Source organism: Protopterus annectens, chromosome 6.part0 (genome assembly GCF_019279795.1).
Source record: "Protopterus annectens isolate FY-2018-M chromosome 6.part0, PAN1.0, whole genome shotgun sequence".
Classification (NCBI taxonomy): Eukaryota; Metazoa; Chordata; order Ceratodontiformes; family Protopteridae; genus Protopterus; species Protopterus annectens.
In genome coordinates this window covers 801770040-801783495 of record NC_056737.1, presented here as the reverse complement: position 1 = coordinate 801783495, position 13456 = coordinate 801770040, and the positions used below count along the sequence as shown (strand labels likewise).

Sequence of the window (13456 nt, the reverse complement as noted above, 5' to 3'; positions counted from 1 at the left end):
ACTATTTACTTCCCTGGACCCCTGTCTAGCAGGGCGACTGACGTGATCCCTGGGGTGAATTTCCTTTCTCCCATCCAATCATCAAGGATTATTTTGAAGAGGGCCAAAGAGGTGCTCTGCTTGACATGTATGGACAGTCTATTCCAGAGTCTGGGGAGTCTCTGGTTCAGGAACCTATCCCACCAGCATGTTTTGTTTATTGTGATGACAAGGTTTAGATCCCTGGAGCGTGTGGCTCTGAGGGATTGGGATTTCTTTAAGTGTAGCATGTCCAGCAGCTCTGGGTCGGATCTGATGCTGGTGATGCGGCCGTGTCAGATCCGGTATGGATCCATAACCCACAGGTTGAAGACAAATGAAGTACAACTACTCAGATGGAACATTATGGTGAGTACATAACTTCTTTTTTTCATCTGGTTCAACATCCCTCCCACCTTCCCCCTAACAAATTTTCACATACGGCTCCTTAGAGAACGGGTAGCCTTTATGAGAATCTGCTTATCTTCAACCTCTACTGGTTAGTTATTTTACCATTCATGGGCTCCCTCTTTTTCCCTCAGTTTCCTATCAGATTATGTTTTATCTGTCTGTAGTTGTATTTATAGTTTCATATATTCTTAAATGGGGCAAATTCGATCTGAGATAATTTGACAGTGGTGAGGGAATTATGGGGAGTGGAGGAGTCAGAGCCTTGGATCTGAAGGTTTAAAGATGCCAAGAACGGATGTGAGTTCCAAAGGTTGAACCAGACAAATGAACCAGACAAAAATAGTGTGTGTGTGTGTGTGTGTGTGTGTGTGTGTGTGTGTGTGTGTGTGTGTGTGTGTGTGTGTGTGTGTGTGTGTGGCGTTTAAGTGTTGTCAGAAATGTGGCCATAAAATGCCTATGTGAAGTTGTTCAATCTCGCTGTTCATTCATCGCTGATGGGTTCGGAGCTGTTCCCTTGGCTCTGACATGGCTGTTAGCAAGCTCGAGGTTTACCAAAAGCTCGAGACCTAGCCCCTTATCCCATGATGCACTGCCTGGAATACCTCAGATCTAGTTACCTGCGGCACAGATCTCGTGTTTTTCCAGAGCTCGATTCCTTTTTGGAGAAAAACAGGATTTACGCAAGTTAAATTCTTTCTTTCAAATAACTAATTTTTATTTATTGTTATTTACTGTTTACCTCTTTTTCCCGTCTTATCTTTTGTATTAGGAAAGTGTAGTTTTGCATTAGTTAACTGCCCCCTGGGCCTACTTGTCAGGGCATAGTTGTGATTTAACAACTAAGTCTATAGTTAACAGCAGTTGTCCTTATTTTAGTTGTGCAGTAACAACTTCTTTAAAAAAATTTTTTAGTTTACTCTATAATTTGAAGGATGTCACAGGACAAGGACAAACGGCCTAAATCAGGCTTCAAAAAATGTCCAGATTGTGGACAGAAAATGTCCATCACAAATGGACAGATGCAATGCGTAAATTGTTTGGGCTCACATCACCTTCAGGAGTCATGTAGCATATGTCATGGTTTTGCTCGAGAGAAAAAGAAAATTAATAGATAGAGGCCTGCTCAAACATTCCTTTGATGAGGTTTTGTCTAGCCAGGATGGGGGAATGTGCTGGAACATCGGCCCCAATGCCTTCGGAGTCGACAGTTTCTATTGTTCTGAGCTGGTATCCGAGACTCCTGCTTCTCCCCTTCTTCAATCTTTGCCTTCTGTAAAATCTTCTAGGTCTTCTGTCAGCCTTTCTGATTCAGACATGGATCGACTGGTGCAGAAGCTGCTGAAGGCTCCAGGACTTCCCAAATTGTTGTCGGCTCCGACCATTGCGTCGGAACCGAAGACCACTCTTATGGACATTTCTACTCCTCCTCCTAGCCACACCGGTACTTCGGAGCCGGAGGGGGCAGACCTGATTCTTTTAAGGTCCGTGGACCCGAGGCCTGCTTCTGCACTGTCGGCTCCATCTGCTCGGACTTCATCGGCGCTGACCGTGGAGTCTAGGAGTCCAGCTCTCCAGTCGGCTCTGGAGGAGGCAGTCGCACTGACTTGGTGCTGACTCTCCCTCTCAGGGCCTTAGCTCGGTGAGCATGGCTCGTACCTCAGGTTCGATGCCCACGGCCTCGGTGCAGAGGGAGCTGGCGGTTCCTTTGGGGACTTTGGTTCCGTCGTATCATAGTTGTGAAGCTATCAGAACCAAAAGGAGAGCTTTGTCCCCAGTGACAATCTTAACTTCAGGTCTAGCCTCTTCTTCCCCTGTAGCTCCTGCGTCTGTTTCTGTTCCTGTCATCCCAGCCCAGCGTCGAGTCCCTGAACCTCAGATAACCCCACAGGGTGTTCCTTGCTCTTCCGAGACCTCTCCAGAAATCCCCACTGAAGAGGTACCCAGGAAGAGGGTGTCTTAGAGGAGACACTTAGACTCCCCACAAGAGTCTCTGACATCAGAAACTGACTTAGATGAGTCAAAAGGGTCCCCACGATCCCCCTCTGAAGATATCTCCTTTGCGGAGATACTTGAAATCCTTAGGCGGAGGGGTGATTGGCAGTCCAAAAGCCCTACTGAGGATAAGTCAGTGCTCCTGAAGGCTTTCAGGTCTCAACCTCCCACCTCTTGGGTAACTCCACCCTATGATGAGCTCACGCAGCTGATCTCTTGTAGGGCATGGGAGTCACCGGACGTGACGGAGCCTGTTCCCCGGAGGCCTAATAAATTCATCTCTGCCCCCGTGGATAAGCAGTTTCTGACTAAAGGAGTGCCTGCTGATGCCATGGTGGTGGCAGCAGCCACCAAGAAGGAATTATCCGAGACTTCTTCATCGGTACATCCCCTTAACAGAGATTCTAGTGTTATGGATCGATACTGGAAATACATCTTCAGTTCAGCGACATTTTCATTGCGATTGCTGAACTACCTGACCCACTTTACTGGACTACAGAGAGATCTTCTCAAGGAGTTAGGAGATACTCTCCAGGGTTCTGTAGCTACGGGAGTTGCCGACAAAGTGACCACCCAACTTGCTACCCTTAACTCCATAGTAAACTCATCCATGAGGCACATTTTGTATGCAGCCGAGGGTTCGAGTAGGGCTGCAGGTTCAGGAATCGTCTTATGTAGACAGTTCTGGATGCGCCTATGTTCCTTCGCGGAACCCCACAAGTCTTCTTTCATCAGTGCCCCATTCGATGGCACTGCTCTCTTCGGGCCTAAAGTGAAGGAAACTCTCACCACGAGTGAGCAATACGGGAAGACTCTGTCTGCAGTCGGAGTCCGTTTTGTCACCCCTACGTGGCCTTATCCCAAAGGCACTAAGGGAGGCAAGATATAGTTCCAAAAATCTCACACAGCCTTTCCAGGCACCCGTCGTGATACCCCATTTAGAGGCAGAGGAGGGGATAATAATGGAAGACGCCGCTCTCGCGGCAGTGGGGGCCCGCAACATCAAGGTGATAGAGATAAGTTCTCTGGTCAACCTTACCAGCGTCCCTGAAGGGAAGCCCAGCTGTTGTACTCTGGAAGCAGTCAGGGGTCGCTTATCCCTGTATCCCTACACCTGGCTAAAAATCTCCAACGACAAATTGCTACAGAGAATAATTTCCAGAGGATATATCATACCATTCACCTCCTTCCCAAAAACCCTAAGGAAAATCTCAGACGTACCACCCCATTACAGGGAACAAGCAACTTCAGAGGTCCAAAAGTTGCTAGAAAAAAAGAGTCACCCAGCCAGTCCCAGCAGACCAAACAGGATCCGTAACTTACTCAAGGTTCTTTTTAGTACCAAAGAAAACAGGAGACTGGCGACCTATATTGGACCTCAGCAGACTCAATCAATTTGTAAAGAAGGAGAAGTTCCGGATGGTCACGCTTCATTCTATTCTTCCCTATTTAGGGAAAGACAATTGGATGTGCTCGATAGATCTCAAGGATGCTTATTACTACATAAAAATGGACAGGGCGTCCAGAGAGCACCTGCGTTTCTGGCAGGGAGCCAGTCATTATCAATTTCGAGCCCTGCCCTTCGGTCTCACTTCAGCCCACAGAGTGTTCACCAAATGCATGGCAGTGGTAATGGCTCACCTGAGGCATCTTGGATTCCAGGTGTTCCCGTATTTAGACGATTGGCTCCTTTCCGCCACCCCCAGGCATCAACTAGTTCAATCAAGAGACCACACTCTGACTCTCTGTAATCAGCTGGGCATTACCATCAACTTTGAAATGTCTGCCTTATCACCATCACAGCATATAAACTTTAGAGGAGCAGAGTTAGACACCTCAACCATCACTTTAAGGCTACCATTAGAAAGAATCGCTCTGCTGCGTCAGCAAATCAGCTCTCTAGTATCAAAGACGAAAGCACCAGCATCAGAGGTGTTAAACATTTTGGGTCTGATGGCTGCTGCAATCATAGCCTTTCCTCTAGTGAGAATGCATATGAGAATACTTCAATGGTTACTTTTCACTCAATGGTACCAGGAATTTCCCATGAGTCACACAATATTGATCACAAACTCATGCAAGAAGGACCTTCAGTGGTGGTTGACATCTCTTCATGTAACCGTAGGTCGCCCATTTGTATTTCCACCTTCAATAGCCACTGTGACCACAGATGCCTCCCTGATTGGGTGGGGCGGGACATTATCAGGAGAGGACTGTCCAAGGCACATGGACGGAACAGGAGTTACATTTGTATATCAACATCCTGGAGATGAGAGGAGTACTTTTGGCGTTGCAGTACTTCTAAGACTCTCTACCTCACGGGACCATTGCAATCCAGACAGACAACATGTCAGTGGTCTGGTATTTGAACAAACAAGGTGGGACCAGATCTTACCCTTTATGCTGAGAAGCCCTCAGAGTTTGGCAGTGGGCTGTATCCTCCCAGCGTTTTCTGTTGGCAATGCACATCCCTGGAAGATCCAACGTGATAGCAAACAAACTGAGCAGGGCAATTTTATTGCCTCATGAGTGGTCCCTCAAACAAGAGATAGCGGACAGGATTTTCCGCAAATGGGGCCAGCCTTGCTGCGCTCTTTTTGCCAGTCACCTAAACACCAAATGCAGAAGCTATTTTGCCCTGATCCCCCCTCCGAGGGAGTCCCCAAAGGATTCACTTGTACACGATTGGCCCCCATGTCTTCTCTATGCATTTCCACCAATCCCTCTGATTTCAAAGGTCCTACAGAAAGCTTTGTTGCTAAGGAGGACTATGATTCTAATAGCCCCTCATTGGCCTCGGCAGATTTGGTTCCCATTCCTACTTCAGCACCTAGTGGAGGAACCATGGATTCTGGACCCGGTTCCAGACCTGCTGACACATCCGTAGGGGAACCTCTATCTTTCTCTACAGTCTCTGCAGCTCACAGCTTGGCTGCTGCAGTTCCCCTCATAGCCAGGCTTGATAATATTTCTCATGAGACGAGACGCATCTTGTTGTCTTCCCAAAAGCCTTCCACCAGAAGATTATACCTCAACAAATGGAAAAGATTTTCTTTATGGGCCTGCAAGCAGGACACTGACCCTTATAAAGTACCCATGTCCTCCATCTTAGAATTCCTTACCATGATTTTCAACAAAGGTTCAGCAGCAGTTACAGTATGAGTTCAAATTTCTGCCATTGCTAACTTTCACCTAGGAATAGACGGATTTAACATTATGGCCCATAAGCTGTCTAGAGCCTTTATCAAAGGGACCTTCCACATCAGACCCCCAGTGAAAGTTCCTTATGCACCGTGGAATCTGAACTTACTATTGTTGCAGATTATTCTTCCTCCCTTTGAACCAGCATCATCCTGTGAAATGAAGTTCTTATCATGGAAAACTCTGTTTCTAGTGGTCATTACATTTGCCCGTAGAGTGTCAGAGCTTCAAGCCTTATCTATCAGACCACCTATTTTGATTTTTCACCCTGATAGAATATCAGTCAGAACAAATCCTTCCTTTTTGCCTAAAGTTTTTTTCGAAACTAATATTAATCAAGTCATTGAGTTACCAGTCTTCTTTCCCAACCATTCTAACAAAATGGAGTATATGCTACACAAACTTGATGTTCACAAACAAGTCAAATTTTATCTGCACAGAACTAAAGATATTAGGAAATCAGACCAACTCTTTTTATCCTTTTCAGAAACCAGAAAAGGTTGGCCAGTGGCTAAAACAACTCTATCTCAGTGGTTATCAGCTTGTATTGCCTTTGTTCATTCAGCTGCCAATATGCCTTTGCCTCAGAAGATTAAAGCTCATTCTACCTGAGCAATATCTACATGTGCTGCTTTTCAAGCCAAAGTGCCTTTAGATAATATTTGTGCAGCAGCCACTTGGTCTAAACCTCATACCTTTATCACTCATTACAAAGTGGATAAGGCCTCCAGGGACAGAGCCTCTTTCGGGTCCACTGTCCTGAGAAATGTACTTCCGTGATCCACCCGAGATTTGGGGTGCTTGGGACGCTACCCATCAGTGATGAATGAACAGCGAGATTGAACAACTTCACATAAAGAAGTTATGTACTCACCATAACGTTCCATGTGAGTTGTTCTATCTCGCCTTCATTCTCATGTCCCTCCCTCCATCCCCCACCTGGTTGACAGTTGACGTGGAATCTAGCTTAATGCTGGTTATGCATTCCTTTTTATTTTTTATTGGAAGAATTATTATCTGACAAAAGTAGTACACGCAGCAAACAAGATCTGAGGTATTCCAGGAAGTGCATCATGGGATAAGGGGCTAGGTCTCGAGCTTTTGGTAAACCTCGAGCTTGCTAATGGCCATGTCGGAGCCCAGGGATTGGCTCCAAACCCATCAGTGATGAATGAAGGTGAGATAGAACAACTCACATGGAACGTTATGGTGAGTACATAACTTATTTTTAACAGCAGTTGTCGTTATTTTAGTTGTGCAGTAACAACTTCTTTAAAATTTATTTAGTTTACTCTATAATTTGAAGGATGTCACAGGACAAGGACAAACGGCCTAAATCAGGCTTCAAAAAATGTCCAGATTGTGGGCAAAACATGTCCATCACCGATGGACATACGCAATGCGTATATTGTTTGGGCTAACATCATCTTCAGGAGTCATGTAGCATGTGTCATGCTTTTCCTCCAAGGGTTTTGCTCGAGAGAAAAAGAAAATTAATAGATAGAGTCCTGCTCAAACATTCCTATGATGAGGTTTTGTCTAGCCAAGGTGGGGCTGGTCATTCCCCTATATTTTCAAAATCTTCGCTGGCTTCTAGTTCTAAGTCATCGACGCATAAGACTGCAAAATTGGGAGAATCTGCTGGAACATCGGCCCCAATGCCTTCAGAGTCAACTGTTTCTATTCTTAGGAGCCAGCCTATGTCCCTGGAGTCGGTATCCGAGACTCCTGCTTCTCCCCTTCTTCAATCTTTACCTTCTGTATAATCTTCTAGGTCTTCTGTCAGCCTTTCTGATTCAGACATGGATCGACTGGTGCAAAAGCTGCTGAAGGCTCCAGGACTTCCCAAATTGTTGTCGGCTCCGACTGTTGCATCGGAACTGAAGACCACTGTTATGGACGTTTCTACTCCTCCTCCGAGCCACACCGCTACTTCGCAGCCGGAGGGGGCAGACCTGATTCTTGTAGAGCCGAGTCCTGCTTCTGCGCTATCGGCTTCATCTGCTCGGACTTCCATCGGCGCCGACCGTGAAGTCTAGGAGCCCACGCTCTCCAGTCGGCTCCGAAAGAGGCAGTCGCACTGACTTGTCAGTGCCGACTCTCCCTCTCGGGGCCTCAGCTTAGATTAGCTCAGCTCCTACCTTGGGTTCGGAGCACACAGCTTCGGTGCAGAGGGAGCTGGCGGTTCCTTTGGGGACTTCGGTTCCGTCGTGTCAGAGTGGTGAGGCTATCGAAAAAAGAGGAGAGCTTTGTCCCCAATGACAATCTCAACTTCAGGTCTAGCCTCTTCTTCCCCTATAGCTCCTGGGTCTTCTTCTGTCCCTGTCATCCCAGCCCAGCGTTGAGACCCTGAGCCTCAGGTAACCCCACAGGGTGTTCCTTGCTCTAACGAGACCTCTCCAGAAATTCCCACTGAAGAGGGTCCCAGGAAGAGGGTGTGTAAGAGGAGACACTTAGACTGCCCACAGGAGCCTCTGACATCAGACATTGACTTAGATGAGTCAGAAGAGTCCTCATGATCCCCCCTGAGGATATCGCCTTTGCGGAGGTACTTAAAATCCTTAGGCAGAGGGGTGATTTGCAGTCCAAAAGCTCTAGTGAGGATGATTCAGTGCTACTGAAGGCTTTCGGGTCTCAACCTTCCAGCTCTTGGGTGTCTCTGCCGTATGATGAGCTCACGCAGCTGATCTCTCGTAGGGCATGGGAGTCACCGGACGTGACGGAGCCTGTTCCCCAGAGGCCTAATAAATTCATCTCTGCCCCCGTGGATAAGCAGTTTCTGACTACAGGAGTGCCTGTTGATGCCATGGTGGTGGCAGCAGCCACCAAGAAGGAATTATCCGAGACTTCTTCATCGGTCTATCCCCCTAACAGTGATTCTAGGGTTATGGACTGATAAAGGAAACACATCTTCATTTCAGTGACATTTTCACTGCGATCACTGAACTACCTGACTCACTTTACTAGACTGCAGAGAGATCTCCTCAAGGAGTTAGGAGATACTCTCCAGGGTTTTGTAGCTACAGGAGTTGCCGTCAAAGTGACTACCCAGCTTGCTACCCTTAACTCCATAGTAAACTCATCCATGAGGCTCATTTCGTATGCAGCCGAGGGTTCAAGTAGGGCTGCAGGTTCAGGAATCTCCTTATGTAGACAGTCCTGGATGCGACTATGTTCCTTCGGGAACCCCACAAGTCTTCTTTCATCAATGCCCCATTCGATGGCACTGCTCTCTTCGGGCCTAAAGTGAAGGAAACTCTCACCACGAGTGAGCAAGACGGGAAGACTCTGTCTGCCGTCGGAGTCCGTTTTGTCACCCCTAAGCGACCTTATCCCAAAGGCACTAAGGGAGGCAAGATGTGGTTCCGAAAATCTCACACAGCCTTTCCAGACACCCGTGGTGATAACCCCTTTAGAGGCAGAGGAGGGGGTAATAATGGAAGACGACACTCTCGTGGCAGAGGGGGACCACAACATCAAGGTGACAGAGATCAGTTCTCTGGTCAGCCTTACCAGCGTCCCTGAAGGGAAGCCCGACTGTCCTACTCTGGAGGCAGTCGGGGGTCGCTTATCCCTGTATCCCTATACCTGGCTCAAAATCTCTAATGACAAATGGGTACAGAGATAATTTCCAGAGGATATATCATACCATTCACCTCCTTCCCAAAAACCCTAAGGAAAATCCTGGATGTACCACCCCGTTACAGGGAACAAGGAACTTCAGAAGTCGAAAAGTTGCTAGAAAAAAAGAGTCATATAGCCAGTCCCAGCAGACCAAACAGGATCTGGAACTTACTCAAGGTTCTTTTTAGTACCAAAGAAAATAGGAGACTGGAGACCTATATTGGACCTCAACAGACTCAACCAATTTGTAAAGAAGGAGAAGTTCTGGATGGTCACGCTTCAGTCTATTCTTCCCTTTTTAGGGAAAGACAATTGGATGTGCTCGATAGATCTCAAAGATGTTTATTACCACATAAAAATGGACAAGGCATCCAGAGAGCACCTGCATTTCTGGCTGGGAGCCAGTCATTATCAATTTTGAGCCCTGCCCATCAGTCTCACTTCAGCTCCCAGAGTGTTCACAAATGCCTGGCAGTGGTAACGGCTCACGTGAGGCATCTTGGATTCCAGGTGTTTCCGTATTTAGACGATTGGCTCCTTTCCGACACCACCAGGCATCAACTAGTTCAATCAAGAGACCACACTCTGACTCTCTGCAATCACTTGGGCATTACCATCAACTTCGAAAAGTCTGCGTTATCACCATCGCAGCATATAAACTTTGTAGGAGCAGAGTTAGACACCTCAACCATCACTTTAAGGCTACCATTAGAAAGAATCGCTCTGCTGCGTCAGCAAATCAGCTCTCTAGTATCAAGGACGAAAGCATCAGCATCAGAGGTGGTAAAAATTTTGGGTCTGATGGCTGCTGCAGTCATAGCCATTCTTCTAGTTAGAATGCATATGAGAATACTTCAATGGTTACTTTTCACTCAATGGTCTTACCAGGAACTTCCCATGAGTCACACAATATTGATCACAATCTCATGCAAGAAGGACCTTCAGTGGTGGTTGACGTCTCTTCATGTAACCGTAGGTCACCCATTTGTATTTCCACCTTCAATAGCCACTGTGACCACGGACGCCTCCCTGATGGGGGGGGGGGGCATTATCAGGAGAGTACTTTCCAAGGCACATGGACGGAACAGGAGTTACATTTGCATATCAACATCCTGGAGATGACAGCAGTACTTTTGGCATTGCCGTACTTCCAAGACTCTCTTCCTCACGGGACCATTGCAATTCAGACAGGCAACATGTCAGTGGTCTGGTATTTGAACAAACAAGGCGGGACCAGATCTTACCCCTTATGCCGAGAAGCCCTCAGAGTTTGGCAGTGGGCTGTATCCTCCCAGCGTTTTCTGTTGGCAACGCACATCCCTGGAAGATCCAACGTGATAGCAGACAAACTGAGCAGGGCAATTTTATTGCCTCACGAGTGGTCCCTCAAACAAGTAATAGCGGACAGGATTTTCCGCAAATGAGGCCAGCCTTGCTGCGCTCTTTTTGCCAGTCACCTAAACACCAAATGCAGAAGCTATTTTGCCCTGATCCCCCCTCCGGGGGAGTCCCCAAAGGATTCACTTGTACACGATTGGCCCCCATGTCTTCTCTATGCATTTCCACCAATCCCTCTGATTTCAAAGGTTCTACAGAAAGCTTTGTTGCTAAGGAGGACTATGATTCTAATAGCCCGTCATTGGCCTCGGCAGATTTGGTTCCCATTCCTACTTCAGCACTTAGTGGAGGAACCATGGATTCTGGACCCGGTTCCAGACCTGCTGACACATCCGTCGGGGAACCTCCACCCTTCTCTACAGTCTCTGCAGCTCACAGCTTGGCTGCGCCAGTTCCCCTCTTAGCCAGGCTTGATAATATTTCTCATGAGATGAGACACATCTTTTTGTCTTCCCAAAAGCCTTCCACCAGAAGATTATACCTCAGCAAATGGAAAAGATATTCTTTATGGGCCTGCAAGCAGGACATTGACCCTTATAAAGCACCCATGTCCTCCATCTTAGAATTCCTTACCATGATTTTCAACAAAGGTTCAGCAGCAGCTACAGTACGAGTTCAAATGGCTGCCATTGCTAACTTTCACCTAAGAATAGATGGATTTAACATTATGGCCCATAAGCTGTCTAGAGCCTTTCTAAAAGGGAACTTCCACATCAGACCCCCAGTGAAAGTTCCTTATGCACTGTAGAATCTGAACTTACTATTGTCCCGGATTATTCTTCCTCCCTTTGAACCAGCATCATCCTGTGAAATTAAGTTCTTATCATGGAAACCTCTGTTCCTAGTGGCCATTACATCTGCCCGTAGAGTGTCAGAGCTTCAAGCCTTATTTATCAGACCACCTTATTTGATTTTTCACCCTGATAGAGTACCACTCAGAACAAATCATTCCTTTTTGCCTAAAGTTTTTTCTGAAACTAATATTAATCAAGTCATTGAGTTACCAGTCTTCTTTCCCAACCATTCTAACAAAATGGAGTATATGCTACACAAACTTGATGTTCACAGACAGGTCAGATTTTATCTGCACAGAACTAAAGATATTAGGAAATCAGACCAACTCTTTTTATCCTTTTCAGAAACCAGAAAAGGTAGGCCAGTGGCTAAAACAACTCTATCTAAATGATTATCGGATTGTATTGCCTTTGTTCATTCAGCTGCCAATATGCCTTTGCCTCAAAACATTAAAGCTCATTCTACCAGAGCAGTATCTACATGTGCTGCTTTTCAAGCCAAAGTGCCTTTAGATAATATTTGTGCGGCAGCCACTTGGTCTAAACCTCATACCTTTATCACTCATTACAAAGTGGATAAAGCCTCCAGGGACAGGGCCTCTTTTGGGTCCACGGTCCTGAGAAATGTACTTTCGTGAGCCACCCGAGATTTGGGGTGCTAGGGGCGCTACCCATCAGTGATGAATGAATGGCGAGATTGAACACCTTCACATAAAGAAGTTATGTACTCACCATAACGTTCCACGTGAGTTGTTCTATCTCGCCTTTATTCTCACGTCCCTCCCTCCATCCCCCACCTGGCTGACAGTTGACCTGGAATCTAGCTTCATCCTGTTTATGCATTCCTTTTTATTTTTTGTTGGAATAATTATTATCTGACAAAAGTAGTACACACAGCAAACAAGATCTGAGGTATTCCAGGCAGTGCATCATGTGATAAGGGGCTAGGTCTCGAGCTTTTAGTAAACCTGGAGCTTGCTAACGGCTGTGTTGGAGCCGAGGGATCAGCTCCGAACCCATCAGTGATGAATAAACGGCGAGATAGAACAACTCACATGGAACGTTATGGTGAGTACATAACTTCTTTTTTTCTGACACACATTCTTTATGTGTTTATTGTTTGGGCCCTCTCTGCCTTCAGGAGGACTCCTCAATTTGTCATTCGTTCAGTCACAGGGCTCTTTTCAAGTGGAAAAATAAACTTATTTTGAAAGGCCTGCTTCCGTCTTGCTTCAGCGAGTCATTATCTAGAGCCACTTAAACTAAGGATAAGTCTAACAAATCTGGCTTTTCTAGTCCATCTTCTTCATCTTCCAAAGCTTCTGAGAAGACGAAGAAAAACAGTTTGTTGGTGCCAACTTCTCCATCAGCTCAGAGTCCAAAAAGACAAAAATCCTAGGTTCCATCTCCTCCCTCGGAACCGTTAAAGAAAATGTATCCTCTGGTTCCGACTGATTCCTTGGAACCTACAGTTATCAAGACATCTCTGTTGGATCCATCTAGTTCTTCACTGCCTAAGGTTACGGATCAAAGACAAACTTTGGTGCAGACATCCTCAAATCGGACACCACAGTTACAGGATTCTACAAAAATTACACTTCAAAGCACTACTTATTCTCCCTCATTTGATCCTTTTCCAGACAGACCTCCATCACCATATTTAGAAAGACCTAAGTCGCCTTTTGTGAATAATGCCCATTCCCCTAGAAGTCTAACCGAAGATGATGTGGAAAGACTGGTGAGAAAGATCCTTTGGGCAGAAGGGTTAACAGGATCCACCTCGATTCCTACCCTGACGAGTCAAAGATTTCATTCTTCTACTACTCCACCTTTACTTCCTCCTCTGACTTCACTTGATGGTTTAGAGTCTACAGTTCTGACCTTCCCCGGTGCTGTCTGTGTTGGAGCCTAAAATATCTCTATCTTCAGAACCAGTTGTTGCTCTGAGCTCTTCTGTTCAATTGGAACTGGAGACCTTTCAAGGTCATATCTGACCTGCCAGTTCCAAGGGGCTGGAG

At 46.3% G+C, this 13456-nt stretch overlaps 1 protein-coding gene across 1 annotated transcript in view; it reads left to right on the top strand.

Moving 5' to 3' along the window:
* The window catches only part of LOC122803898 (protein SIX6OS1-like), a 2044062-nt gene that overhangs the window by 454341 nt on the left and 1576265 nt on the right, over positions 1-13456 (top strand). The window lies entirely within an intron of this gene.